The following is a 15,065-nucleotide window of genomic DNA, read 5'->3' as shown; positions in this document are numbered from 1 at the left end:
AAGTTAAGGATGTGGCTGCGGCAGTTTTGTTAGCTGCTGCTGAATGCAGAAGGCGGCTACTAGCTGCATTCAGCTATTTTCAGAGCCGAGTTTCTTCTTGTGAAATTGCAACACATTAAGATCTTCATTTGCCAGAGCTTAGTGTGTTGCACTTTCACAAGAAGAAATCTGGTTCCGAAAAGAGCAGAATGCTGCGAGCAGCTGCTAACAAAAATGCTGAATGCACTTCCCTTATAAAAATCATTAATCTATCTCTCTCTGTCTATTGCTCTCTGTTTAACCATTTCATCACCAAGGGAAAATAAATTGATAGCTATCTTACTAGTTCATTAAAGTGATGGCAAATCTGAGCATTAAAAAAACGCTAGGATTTACCGTCACTTCAAGCCTTTAATTTCCAAAGTGATATCATCAAGCACTATTATAACTTTTTAGTACCAAGGCTGCATGAAAGAATGGATGGGCAACTTCATCTACGATCTTGTCCATGTGACCATGCCTTTATGTTCTTCTCAAGCCAGTTCACAGAATTAATTTTCTTCATGATTACCTGTTTTTCACAGTTTAAACAATATAAATAAGGGATCCAGCACCCACCTATACAGAATAAAATATTTAAAAAAAAAAAAAAAGAAATAATACTGCTCTCCCTCCATGTAAACTTATATTATAGCCACAGAGCTATAACAAAGGTTTATTTTTTTTATGTCTGATAATTAAAAATTGGACTGAATATTTTTTGTAACTCTTTATTACCATACCTTCAGGAAAGTATGGATGGACAAATTCTGAATACACACTGTGGCACTGCTCTTTTCCAACCTCATATTTCTCTCTCTAAAACATGTCTTCCACAGTGCTTCTCAAAATGTCAATTTCCCAGACACCAGGTTTCAATTTCTAGTCACTATGGTAACCTTGTACCTAGTATTTGTTGAGACGTATATTAGCTGTTTATTAGCAGGGCTTAATGCCCAGTCATGGGTCTGTAACATTGAACTTTACAAGTTGCTACCACTGAATGGTGCCCACAGGCTGGTCCAGAGTGACCATATACTGAATACCAGACTCTCATCTCTATTCGCCAAAAGTACTTCACAATTCCACTACCAAAGAGACTAAAATAATGATGATTAGATGCAATGTTGCTGTTCATAAAATATAATAAATTTGAAATTTATTTTGAATAAAGTAGTTTTTGCAAGTCAAATTTGGTATAAAAATAAAGAAAATGATTCTGCCATAAGTAGAATCCCCGATAGATTTAATTAACTGGCATAATTTCCTAAAATAATATTTATTTTTGTTCTAAAAATCGTTATTCTTCCTATAGATCCATTTTATGTTACCAGTAGTTTGTGTCAATGTTTAAACACTTTGTAAATCAGGTGTTGAAAATATTAATCTCTGCCAAAAAAAAAAAAATATTGGTGTCCTTGATATCGTGTAACAATTTGATTATGTTCTTTGTGTTCTTGGCACCTATTGAAAGTTATGTTTCTTTGTAAATAATTGACAATAAATGCTCTCCTGTTGTTATGGCGCGATGAATTGAGAAATCAAATACATCTCGTATGTACTTTATTGTTTTTGTATCTCTGGGTTCTTGAAACAGAAGCATTTAGAAATTGTTTTAATGCGTCAGTGATGTTAAATACATATGATATTGTTTTTAGAATATGTTTAATTGAAGATCAAGATTTACATTTAGGAGCTGGTCAACTCATGGGGTCAACATACTTCCAGGACTGGGAGTTGTGGGGAACAAAACAATAACAAAAAATGGGAACACAGCGGAAAGCTGTACGTGCTTTCAATGCACGTAATCTAATTATGTAAAATATCAGGGTATTAAATCTAGAATTTAGTGTACCTTTAGGGACAGAAGGAGATGCGGGTGGAGGATCGGCGGTATGTTTACCGTAATAAAACGGTAAGTATTTAAAAAAAAAGAAGCATCTTTGTAAAGTTTAATGAATTAAAGTGCCCATATTTTTAAAGGGACACTGAACCCAAATTTTTTATTTCGTAATTCAGATAGAGCGTGCAATTTTAAGCAACTTTCTAATTTACTCCTATTATCAAATGGTATCTTGGTATATTTACTTGAAATGCAAGAATGTAAGTTTAGATGCTGGCCCATTTTTGGTGAACAACCTGGGTTGTTCTTGCTGATTGGTGGATAAATTCACCCACCAATAAACAAGTGCTGTCCATGGTGCTAAACCAAAAAGTGTCTGTCTCCTTAGCTTAGATGACTTCTTTTTCAAATAAAGATAGCAAGAGAACAAATTAAAATTGATAATAGGAGTAAATTAGAAAGTTGCTTAAAATAGCATGCTCTATCTGAATCACAAAAGAAAAAAAAATGGGTTCAGTGTTAAGAATATTTTAGATACTGGGCTTTAATTCATTAAACTTTACAATCAAATTAAGAAACAATAGAGAAAAAAGTCCTCTGAGATAGTGCACCATTGAGCACTGCATTATTATATTCAGATCATGTGCATTTAGTTATAAATGCATCATTTTATGGTTATTTGTATTTTTCCTTATGATTTCAATACAAGCCATAAAATGTTTTCGGGATGTACTTAATATTTGCATCCATGGTGTCCAAAGAAAGCAACAAATTAACCAGAGGTGTCACATTCATTTCAAAAGTACAACATGTGTCACATAGCAAATGTGTTTCTAAACCACTGATTTACAAGCTAAATATTAGCTGACAACATGCTAATAAAACACCCATCATTTGAAATGTAAATAAATCTTAGTGTACCTTTGGGTCATAATCTAAGCTGGATCATCAGAATTTTAAGTGATACACCAATAGTAAATATAGATGGCTCATACTTACTAATTCCACTTAGATTTATTTTAACATCTTCACTGATGTAGGTTGAGGGAAAGTGTGTATATTATAATAATATTTACAAAAGTTAAGGTTAATTTAATGGAAATTCCTTTCTTAGTATAAATTAGAAAGCCATTCCATAGGTAATATAGGGATACTATGTCCAATTGGTTTTTGCTTTTGGCACTTTCTAACAATGAATAACAATTCAACCAGGTAAATGCTTAACTTTTTACTTAGAAAGTAATTTCCTTTAATAAATAACGGGTAGATTACGAGTCTTGCGTTATGAGTTGTGCGGTGCTACCATGCAGTTTTTTCTCACCGCTTACTTACCTACAGCGCTGGTATTACGAGTTTTTACAAACCTGGTGCTAAAAGACAATAAGTGAGCGTAGAGCAAAATTGTGCTCCATACCGCACTCCAATGCCAGCGCTGCTTAAGTCAGCGGTGAGCTGGTTGTACGTGCTTGTGCATGATTTCCCCATAGACATCAATGGGGAGCGCCGGCTGAGAAAAAGTCTAACACCTGCCAAAAAGACAGCGTAAAACTCAGTAACGCAGCCCCATTGATTCCTATGGGGAAACACATTTTATGTTTACACCTAACACCCTAACATGAACCCCGAGTCTAAACACCCCTAATCTTACACTTATTAACTGATAATCTGCCACCCCGACATCGCCGACACCTACATTATATTTATTAACTGTGTATGAAATGAGGAAAAAGGAAGCTGAGTCCTGAGGTCAGTAATGGAGTTTATTGCAATGCAGGCTTACAACAAGTTAGGTGAGCTCCATCTAACGCGTTTCGCGCATGAGCACATGCGCTTCATCAGAGATATCAGTCTCTGCCGGTCGGGATCAATATAAGGATGTGAGCGGCCAATCAAGATCATTCAGATCATTAACTCTTGTGATGCACGATATTGTCTAAAATAGATAGAGTATTGGTCACTCCCAAGTTAATAACATTGACCCCGTTCTGCAAGAGACCGATGGAACAGAATTTATAACAAACAAATTTCTAAATGCTTTGTACTTAATAATACATAATATTTTACACATATATATGCATACATACAATTCAGCCATTGCGGTGCTGATACAGGTTGCAAAAAGTGGGGACATTTTTTGTGTGCTAGCTAGATACTGGGTATAAGCCAGGATAAGTCAGGATCAATATGTTTGTACATCTAGACAGGGTGTGTTGGAATGAGGTAACAAGACAATTTTTAGTTAACTCCAGTTAGATTTAAACCCCTTGGTCTGAGCTTGTGCTCTATCTAGACACAGTAGGGCTTTTGATGATCCTTTTTAGGTCCCCAGCTGGTTGTATGTGATGTCCATTAGTTAAAATTATTAATAACATACTATACTATACATGCTATGATCCCCTATGTTGGAGTGTATTTAGACTTGTATTTTTCTCTCTGCCTCCTTATAAATAAGCAAGAGGGAAGTGGTACTCTTTGCTAATTTAATGTACCCCTACATAGTGTAAAACTAGTGAGTGTATGTCACTTTGTTCGACACTTGGATAAGTAAATATCAATATGGTGTACCTCTCTAGGATTGTTATAAGAAAAACAAACAAAGAGAGGAGATGGTACTCCATATAGGTTAAGGGGAAGCTGACGTGAGTTATCTACCCTACCAGCTGTAGGGTGGCTACTCTAAACTAAAGAAGGAAAGGGGAAAATAGCAAATATAGGAGCTTAATAAGAACATTTGGAAATTAAACTAAAAGCAAGAATATATTTCTCTCTTTCTTTAGGTATTTGGGAAAAGGGCCGGTCTGGCTTGGATAGGCTTACTTAGGAGTTGTTATATGACCTTTGGTGGATCTTTTTTATATATTGATGTATGGATATGTCTGTCTTTTGTTGTCTTCTTTTATGTGGGGGTTTTTTGGACTCATAGCACTGGTTTATGTGTGTGGGAGGAATATTTATTTACTCTATGTATAAGTTTACATCATATCTTTTGTTCATACCTTGAGGTGCCCTAGTTTGTAACATGAAAATCCAGTATACTTCTCTTTTGGATAGCAATTTGTTCCTGTCTCCCCCTAATGGATTGTTAATAATTTGTTCTATAGCTTTGAATGTAAAATGAATGTAATATGAGTATTAGATGTTCTCTAATACGGTCTTTTAGGGGACGTGTTGTAATTCCTACGTATTGTTGTTGACAAGATGTACATGTAATTAGATAAATGATATATGTGGATGTGCAATCCATTCTGGTAGTAATAGGATAAGATTTTTGAGTCTGTGAAGAGGTAAAGGTAAAACTTTTATCAGTATATTTGCAACTCTTGCAGGGTACATGACCACATCTATAATTGCCTTTAGTTGGAGTAAGCCAGTTGGTGTTTGGTGAAATTTTGTTGTGAAACTTGTGTGTAATCTTATCTCGTATTGTTGGTGCTCTTTTAGCTACAAATCTAATGTGTTTGTGTAATTTGTCCCTTAAGGTGATATCACCATTGAGAACTGGTAGGTATTTCTTGATAATGCTTTTGATAGTGTGGAATTGATTGCTATAACTGGTTACAAAGCTTATGTGTTCTAAGGTAGTTGGTCTAATTGTGTCCTTGTTTATACTGTTAGTTGTACTCTTTACTGGTTTGCTGTTTAATAGTGATGTCCTGTCCATTCTCATTACTTGGGTTTTGACTTTTAAAAGAAGACTTCTCTTGTATCCTCTAGCTACTAGTCGATTGGTGAGTTCTTCAGCTTGTTTAATGTATAACTGAAGAGAACTACAGTTTCTTCGCAGCCTAAGATACTGACCCTTAGGGATGCCTCTTTGTGTGTGGGGGGGCATGGCAGGAGTCTGCTCTTAGTATCGTGTTTCTTGAAAGAGGTTTCCTAAAGGTGCTAGTCATAATGTCTCCTTGTCTATTGTGTTCTAGTGTAAGATCCAGAAAATCGATGGTCTGATCGTTGGTTTGGTACGTGAATGTCAAATTGAGTGTGTTGTTATTGAAGTAGTCAATGATTTCCTGAATTATAAGTTCTGTATTTTTCTTGTAAATTATAATTAGGTCGTCTATAAACCTGCCATATATGACTACTTTGTCCTCGAGGGCCAGCCCACCCCCAAAAAGGTAAAGATGTTCAAAATACCCCATATACAAATTTGCATATGAGGGGGCAAACTTGGCCCCCATGGCAGTGCCACATTTTTGGAGGTAGTAGTGGCCCTCGAAGACAAAGTAATTGTGTGTGAGGAGAAATCTGGTAAGTTCCTCAAGAAAAGTAATAAATTCCTCTGAATAATTAGTGTGTCTTCTTAGCATATGTGTTAGAGCCTTGAGGCCTTCCTCATGGGGGATGCTAGAGTAAAGGGCTGAGACGTCTATGGATAGCCAAGTATAGTTGTCAAGCCAAGTAATTGTTTGAATTTGTTGTATCAAATGTGTGCTGTCACGTATGTACCCAGGTAAGGACTTGACTAAAGGTTGTAACACATTATCTAGCCAGTTCCCCACTCTCTCACACAGTGAACCTCTGCTGGCTACTATCGGTCTGCCTGGTGTGTTGACAAGAGTTTTATGTATTTTGGGTACTGTGCGAAAGGTGGGGATAGTGGGATGTTCTACTAGACAATGGGTGGCTATTTCTTGGGATAAAAATCCATCTTCCACAGCTGAATCTAACAGGGTGCAGAGTTCTAATTTGAATTTGTGGGTTGGGTTGTAAGTCAATTTTTGATATGTCTCACTGTCATTGAGTTGTCTGTATACTTCTCTTTTGTAGTCTTCAATGCCAGCGCTGCTTAAGTCAGCGGTGAGCTGGTTGTACGTGCTCGTGCATGATTTCCCCATAGACATCAATGGGGAGCGCCGGCTGAGAAAAAGTCTAACACCTGCCAAAAAGACAGCGTAAAACTCAGTAACGCAGCCCCATTGATTCCTATGGGGAAACACATTTTATGTTTACACCTAACACCCTAACATGAACCCCGAGTCTAAACACCCCTAATCTTACACTTATTAACTGATAATCTGCCACCCCGACATCGCCGACACCTACATTATATTTATTAACCCCTAATCTCCCACCCCCAATGTCGCTGCAACCTACCAACATTTATTAACCCCTAATCTGCCGCCCCAACATCGCCGCCACTATATTAAATGTATTAACCCCTAAATCTAAGTCTAACCCTAACACCCCCTAACTTAAATATAATTTAAAGAAATCTAAATAAAATTCCTATCATTACCTAAATTATTCCTATTTAAAACTAAATACTTACATGTAAAATAAACCCTAAACTAGTTACAATATAACTAATAGTTACATTGTATCTAGCTTAGGGTTTATTTTTATTTTACAGGCAAGTTTGTATTTATTTTAACTAGGTAGAATAGTTACTAAATAGTTATTAACTATTTAATAACTACCTAGCTAAAATAAATACAAATTGACCTGTAAAATAAAACCTAACCTAAGTTACAATAACACCTAACACTACACTACAATTAAATCAGATCCCTACATTAAATACAATTAAATAAATTAAATTAAATTAGCTCAATCACAAAAAACCCACTAAATTACAGAAAATAAAAAACAAATTACAGATCTTTAAACTAATTACACCTAATCTAATAGCCCTATCAAAATAAAAAAGCCCCCCCAAAATAAAAAAACCCTAGCCTAAACTAAACTACCAATAGCCCTTAAAATGGCCTTTTGCAGGGCATTGCCCCAAAGAAATCAGCTCTTTTACCTGTAAAACAAAATACAAACACCCCCCCAACAGTAAAACCCACCACCCACACAAGCAACCCCTCAAATAAAAGCCTAACTAAAAAAACCTAAGCTCCCCATTGCCCTGAAAAGGGCATTTGGATGGGCATTGCCCTTAAAAGGGCATTTAGCTCTATTGCTGCCCAAAGCCCTAACCTACAAAATAAACCCACCCAATACACCCTTAAAAAATCTTAACACTAACCCCCGAAGATTCACTTACCGGGAGATGTCTTCATCCAAGCGGCAAGATGTCCTCAACGAAGCCGGGAGAAGTGGTCTTCCTTTTTGCCCTTTTAAGGGCAATGCCCATCCAAATGCCCTTTTCAGGGCAATGGGGAGCTTAGTTTTTTTTAGTTAGGCTTTTACTTGGGGGGTTGGTTGTGTGGGTGTTGGGTTTTACTGTTGGGGGGTTGTTGGTATTTTTTTACAGGTAAAAGAGCTGATTTCTTTGGGGCAATGCCCCGCAAAAGGCCCTTTTAAGGGCTATTGGTAGTTTAGGCTAGGTTTTTTTTTTATTTTGGGTGGGCTTTTTTATTTTGATAGGGCTATTCGATTAGGTGTAATTAGTTTAAAGATCTGTAATTTGTTTTTATTTTCTGTAATTTAGTGGTGTTTTTTTGTGATTTAGCTAATTTAATTGAATATATTTAATTCTATTAAATGTAGGGAAATGATTTAATTGTAGTGTAGTGTTAGGTGTTATTGTAACATAGGTTAGGTTTTATTTTACAGGTAAATTTGTATTTATTTTAGCTAGGTAGTTATTAAATAGTTAATAACTATTTAGTAACTATTCTACCTAGTTAAAATAAATACAAACTTGCCTGTAAAATAAAAATAAACCCTAAGCTAGATACAATGTAACTATTAGTTATATTGTAGCTATCTTAGGGTTTATTTTACAGGTAAGTATTTAGTTTTAAATAGGAATAATTTAGTTAATGATAGTAATTTTATTTAGATTTATTTAAATTATATTTAAGTTAGGGGGTGTTAGTGTTAGACTTAGGTTTAAAGGGTTAATAAATTTAGAATAGTGGTGGTGACGGGGACGGCAGATTAGGGGTTAATAAATGTAGGTAGGTGGCGACGATGTTGGGGGCAGCAGATTAGGGGTCAATAAATATAATGTAGGTTGTGGCGATGTCCGGAGTGGAAGATTAGGGGTTAATAAGTATAATGTAGGTGGTGGTGATGTTAGGGGTGGCAGGTTAGGGGTTAATAATATTTAACTTGTGTTTGCGAGGCGGGAGTGCGGCGGTTTAGGGGTTAATATATTTATTCTAGTGGCGGCAATGTCTGGAGTGGCAGATTAGGGATTAAAACCTTTATTTTAGTATTTGCAATGCGGGAGGGCCTCGGTTTAGGGGTTAATAGGTAGTTTATGGGTGTTGGTGTACTTTTTAGCACTTTAGTTATGAGTTTTATGCTACGGCGTTGTAGTGTAAAACTCATAACTACTGACTTTTAAATGCGTTAGGAATCTTGTCGGTAGAGGCTGTACCGCTCACTTTTTGGCCTCCCAGGACAAACTTGTAATACCAGCGCTATGGAAGTCCCATAGAAAAAAGGGTTTATGAACTTTGCGTAAGTCGGTTTGCGGTAAGGCCAAAAAAGTGTGCGGTACACCTATACCTGCAAGACTCGTAATAGCAGCAGGCGTAAAAAAGCAGCGTTAGGACCTGTTAACGCTGCACTGTTAGTTTATTCATTACAGCAACATATCTCTTGCTAATTTATAGTTTTTCCTTACATTAAAATTTTCAACCTTTTTTTTGTCTTACACATAAAGCAGAAAGTTGGTTTTTTTTGTAATGAATACAGTTCTAAGCAAAATACCCCAACATTATCTAAAAAATGTCTGGCATTGTTAATTTGAATAATTTGGCTTGCATAATGTTAATACTTAAAAAAATGAAGTACGTGCTTGCTTCGGCAACACATATACTAAAATTGGAACGATACAGAGAAGATTAGCATGGCCCCTGCGCAAGGATGACACGCAAATTCGTGAAGCGTTCCATATTTTAAAAAAAAAAATAAAAAAAAAAATGAAGTACTTTTTGTAATAAAAAAGGTTTTTTATTTTCCGTTTAACCCCTTAGTTGCCAAAAGGTTAATTTCAAGTCCTTACTGAATACTTGTTTCACTTTAAAAAAACAGTTTACACCAGAATATTTATTGTTTTAAAAAGATAGATAATCCCCCTTTATTATCCATTCCCTAGTTTTGCATAACCAACACAGTTATATTAATACACTTTTTACCTCTGTGATTATCTCGTATCTAAGCCTCTGCAAACTGCCCCTTATTTCAGTTCTTTTGACAGACTTGCATTTTATCCAATCAGTGCTGGCTCCTAGGAACTCCACGTGCATGAGCACAGTGTTATCTATATGAAACACATGAGCTAACACCCTCTAGTGGTGAAAAACTGTTAAAATGCCCTGAACTAAGAGGAGACCTTCAAGGGCTTAGAAATTAGCATATTAACCTCCTAGATTTAGCTTTTAACTAAGAATACCAAGAGTACAAAGCAAAATTGGTGATAGAAGTAAATTGGAAAATTGTTTAAAATTACATACCCTATCTGAATAATGAAAGTTTGTTTTGGACTAGACTGTCCCTTTAATTGTTTTTATTTTTTACCTTCTAATTTATACAGAATTATACCTTTTTATTGTTATTTCTGGCATAGTAAATTGGGTTAAATTGTGAACAAACAGTGCAAATGCATAATATAATATTTTTTCATTCCACTGTAGTGTTCTTCCTTGTGAGTAAATTGTGCTAAACAAATTTCCAGTTCTATATATATTTATTCCCACGTATTTCAAGTGTTCTTGGGTGTTGCTGATGGATTATGTGTTTTTTGTTGCTGTTCAGACTTGGCATGAATAACTTGTAGAGATTTAATCTTTTTAACACATACTTTAGAAGCAAAAAGCTGGTTGACATACAAAACAAACAACTCTCCCGGATCTTGCAGTAATAACAGTGCAAACATAGAATGCTGCTGCAATTTATAACCTAGCCTTGCAATGGCTTTAATAGAATAGTAAAATGCTTTTCTTAATCTTTAACACAATTTATTTGACTATTATATCTATACTCATCATCACTTTTTCCCTTAAAGGGGCACTGAACCCAATTTTTTTCTTTTGTGATTCAGATAGAGCATGACATTTTAAGCAACTTTCTAATTTACAACTATTATCAAATTTTCTTTATTCTCTTGGTATCTTTATTTGAAATGCAAGAATGTGAATTTAGATGCCGGCCCATTCTTGGTGAACAACCTGGGTTGTCCTTGCTGATTGGTGGATAAATTCATCCACCAATAAAAAAAGTGCTGTCCAGAGTTCTAAACCAAAAAAAAGCTTAGATGCCTTCTTTTTCAAATAAAGATAGCAAGAGAATGAAGAAAAATTGATAATAGGAGTAAATTAGAAAGTTGCTTAAAATTGCATGCTCTATCTGAATCACGAAAGAAAAAAATTGGGTTCAGTGTCCCTTTAAGAATGGAGAGTTTTACAAAATTAAATGCAAGATGAGTTCTCATACCTTTTTCTTTGGGCTGAATTTTTAACAACCTGAAACAATCTTATTTTTATTAGCACCTGGATCTCCAAAATCTTTCTAAATTATTTTTATTTAAAGGGACAGTAAAGTCATAGACATTCATGATTTAGACAGAGCATGCAATTTCAAACAACATTCAAATTTACTTCTATTATTTAATTGGCTTCCTTCTCTTGTTATCTTTGCTGAAATGTTTACCTAGGTAAGAACAGGAGCAGCAAAGAACCTAGGTTCTAGCTGCTGATTGGTGGCTATATATATATACCGGTTGTCATTGGCTTACCCTTGTGTACAGTTTGAAACCAGTAGTGCAATGCTGCTCCTTCAACAAATGATACCAAGAGAATAAAATAAAATGTCATAATAGGAGTAAACTGGAAAGTTGTTTAAAATTGTATGTTCTACCTAAATCATGAATGAAAATGTTGGGTTTCATATCATTTAATAACACATTTGGTACAGTGCAACTGCTACATTAGAAATATATCAAAGTTTACACTCTACTGAACAGGTTTACTTCTAATATTGCTGGCTGCACCATAACAAATGTGTTATTAATATATAGCACGTTTGATACAGTCCGATTGTAAAACAAGAAATGTTCGGATGCTGGCTTCTTTGGGATATTGCTCATAAAATTAAAGAACGTACCAAAAGTTTAAACCAGTGGTCAACAAATCTGTTCAAAATTTAGGAGCCAGTAAGAATATTTTGGAGCCAGACACTAGTATTTGTATATAGATATTTGGAGAATCACTCAAAAAGTTAGGAGCCAGTAGTAAAATTACCTGGCTCCTGGGTTTGTCAAGCTCTTATTTAAACTGTTACTAAACAGAAAGCATTTTTTATATTTACTGGATGCACAGTATATGTTGTGTAAAAATGTTTTGGAAACCTGACCCCTCCACACTACTGAGATCTGCATTCACAGGTGATGTGGTGGGATTGTTGAAAAGACAGAAGGTTCTATACTATACTACGTAAGGGACATCGCTACTCGTGTGGACATAGAGGGTCAGTTCACTTTTTTTTATAACCTTTTGCTCAGAGGACAGATTATTTCTGTCCAATCTAATGATTGTTTGAACATCAGACCCTAAATAACTACAGAATACCCTGTTTGTTTGTATTTATTGTAGCTTATCTTGTATTTGTTTCCAGTTGTAAACATTAAAAACAGGGCTATGTAAATGCTCATGCACAACATTCATGGACAAATAGTGACATGATCATGCTACAGCTGTTTAGAAGTGAAACTGCACTTGAAATCACAGGCAGTTTTCATGATAGAATAACCACCAACTGTTTCATAACCTAAATCCTATACTCTCCAACTTTCATAATCTGTGATATTATCCTTATAAAATAAATAAAGTGCAATTATTAAAACTAAATATAATATGATCATATCAGAGAATTAAACTTCTCGCTTTTATTATGACCGTATTTGGTTTAAGACATTTTTAAGCTAAGGGATATCATTTGGGCCTTTGTATATGCAGTAAAATCTCTTTAAAGCTTGTTTTAATGAAGTCTTGTCTATTGTAATTATGGAAATAGACTTAGAGTTATGCTATTAAAAACTAGAGAGAAGGGATTTAGTGCACACAGTGGGAAATCTTACCTTGCCAAGATAACATTACTGCAGTAGAGTTTAAGAAATTTTGGAATTGTTTTCCTCCTGATATTGTTAATGTTTTTGGAATAAGTGTACTGCTAAATGTCAGCTATCTGCTTCTGAAGGCTAATATAATGAAAATGAAGTGATTTAGTTATAACTGAAGCTGTAATTTTTCTTTTGCTATTTATTATACCTAACCAATTTTATTTCTAACTACCATGCCTTCACTATCCTCAACAAAATCAGACCTGACCTTTATGTGTTTTATAATAATCTTCATGGTTTTTCACGAGAGAAAACTTATAGGGACAGAAGAGCATGTCATTTCAAGGCATTTTTAAATTTGCTTCTGTTTGCAAGATTTCTTTGTTCTCGTGGTATCTTTTGTTGAAATAGAATATTTACATATCTTTCACTACTGTGAGCTAGCTGGTGGCTACACACATTTGTCCCTTTTTATTGGTTCATCAGATGTTTATAGCTAGCTTTCAATACTGCATTGCTGCTCTGGAGCTGATTTGCAGAGGTTAAAAACAAAGTAATAGACAAGTAATAGAACAATATTAAAAGGCTTACACATATTAGAGCATTTTCTGTGTGCATTGCTATATTCCTTTACGTCCATCTGCATTGTTAACAGACAAGGATTTAATAGTATCATTATCTGTCAATCAAAATGTTTTAGATGCTTATTAAAATTACCCACAACTTGAAAAATACAATGCTTTTAGTGATGTGAAGCTGTCAGCCAAGGCTCTGTTAAGCTGATGGTCATAAAATAAATATATATATAATTATTTTATTGTATATTTTTAGACAAATATGTACTGTATATACGCACAGTGACTTTACTGACCACCCACATTATTATTTTTTTCAATGTTTGCTGCACAAATTGTAATTAATTCAGTTTATGTTACAAAATATGCAATTTTTTTGCATAGCTTAAAGGGAAATTGTACTCTAAAATGTTCTCCTCTTTGATGTTCCATTTTACTTGCTGAAGTGTATTTAATTTTTTTTAAACTGCTACTTTATCTTTGTTTATTTAAATAGATTTTGCCTGTTGCATCCCCACCTATACTGAAAATATAAGTAACAAATGTTTTCACTCTAGAAAAGTTATGTAAACAGGAGACAATATAACTGATTAATCTGAAATATTTGCTTGTGCTCATTTAACCCACAAGCCATAATTAGCATATATGTACCCAATATAGATAACATTAGAAAGGTTTGCTTTACTTGCAGGCTCAGCCCATTGTTATGGACATTACCTGGAAAACCACAAGGGATGGTTTCAATGAGAAAAAACACATTCTGTGGAAACATATTTTATAGTAGTGTCCCTTTAAGTAATATCTACAAATATCAAAAAATGTTATGATATTTAAAAGTATCACAGTGCCCCCACCCATCTACTTCATATTGCCACCCAGCTTGCAAATTATATATATATATATATATATATATATATATGTATATATATATATATATATATATATATATATATATATATATATATATATATATATATATATATATATTATATATATATATATTAACAACAAGTAGAAGCCATATCCCTCTACTCACATTCAGAAGGGAGTCTACTTCTGGTTTCCCCCATGGCCTTTAGGGAGACCTCCAAGGATCATATTTTACATATTACCAGCAAGTACAAGCACTCAACCAGTAACAAACAATAGCTCAATACCTTGTTATCCCAATTGGCACCCAGAAACAGCACCTTTTAGATAAATTGTGCTTTCATAGAGGTGAATTTTCCTGTATATCAGTCTGGCCCCACCTTTACAGGTCATTACAGCCCCAAAATACCAGGCAATCCTCATCTTAATGAGGAACATGGCAACCCCAGATGATCGCTCTTGCCTTCTTTAGGCCTTGGCAGTCAGGTGCAGCCATATCCCTCCAGGCACATTGGGCAGGATGACAATTTGCCAAAGAACAAGCTCTAAAAAAAGAATGCCATGACCTAATTTTAAGCCTGAAAAAACATAGAAGGCACCTCATGGTTTAGCATTTAACATCCAAAGTGCACACCTTAAACTTCAAAATCCAAAGTGGGAACTCACATGTAATAGAGCACTATAAAAAGCAGGCCGGATTCTCAGTCATCTGGCAGACTCCCCTCAGCAGATCCCAAGCTCTCGTCACAGTGATGCTCATATCAGAATGTAAGTTGGTAGAGGACACAACAGGAGCATATGT

The 15,065-nt window shown here is 34.9% G+C and overlaps 1 protein-coding gene and 1 non-coding gene across 2 annotated transcripts in view; both read left to right on the top strand.

The window, feature by feature from the left end:
• The window catches only part of PLCB4 (phospholipase C beta 4), a 788,735-nt gene that overhangs the window by 105,950 nt on the left and 667,720 nt on the right, over positions 1-15,065 (top strand).
• Positions 9,554-9,660, top strand: LOC128658580 (U6 spliceosomal RNA). The gene has a single exon (XR_008402254.1). It is a non-coding gene; the product is annotated as a U6 spliceosomal RNA (small nuclear RNA).

This window comes from Bombina bombina, chromosome 4 (genome assembly GCF_027579735.1).
Source record: "Bombina bombina isolate aBomBom1 chromosome 4, aBomBom1.pri, whole genome shotgun sequence".
NCBI lineage: Eukaryota > Metazoa > Chordata > Amphibia > Anura > Bombinatoridae > Bombina > Bombina bombina.
This window is presented reverse-complemented; position numbering and strand designations above follow the sequence as displayed.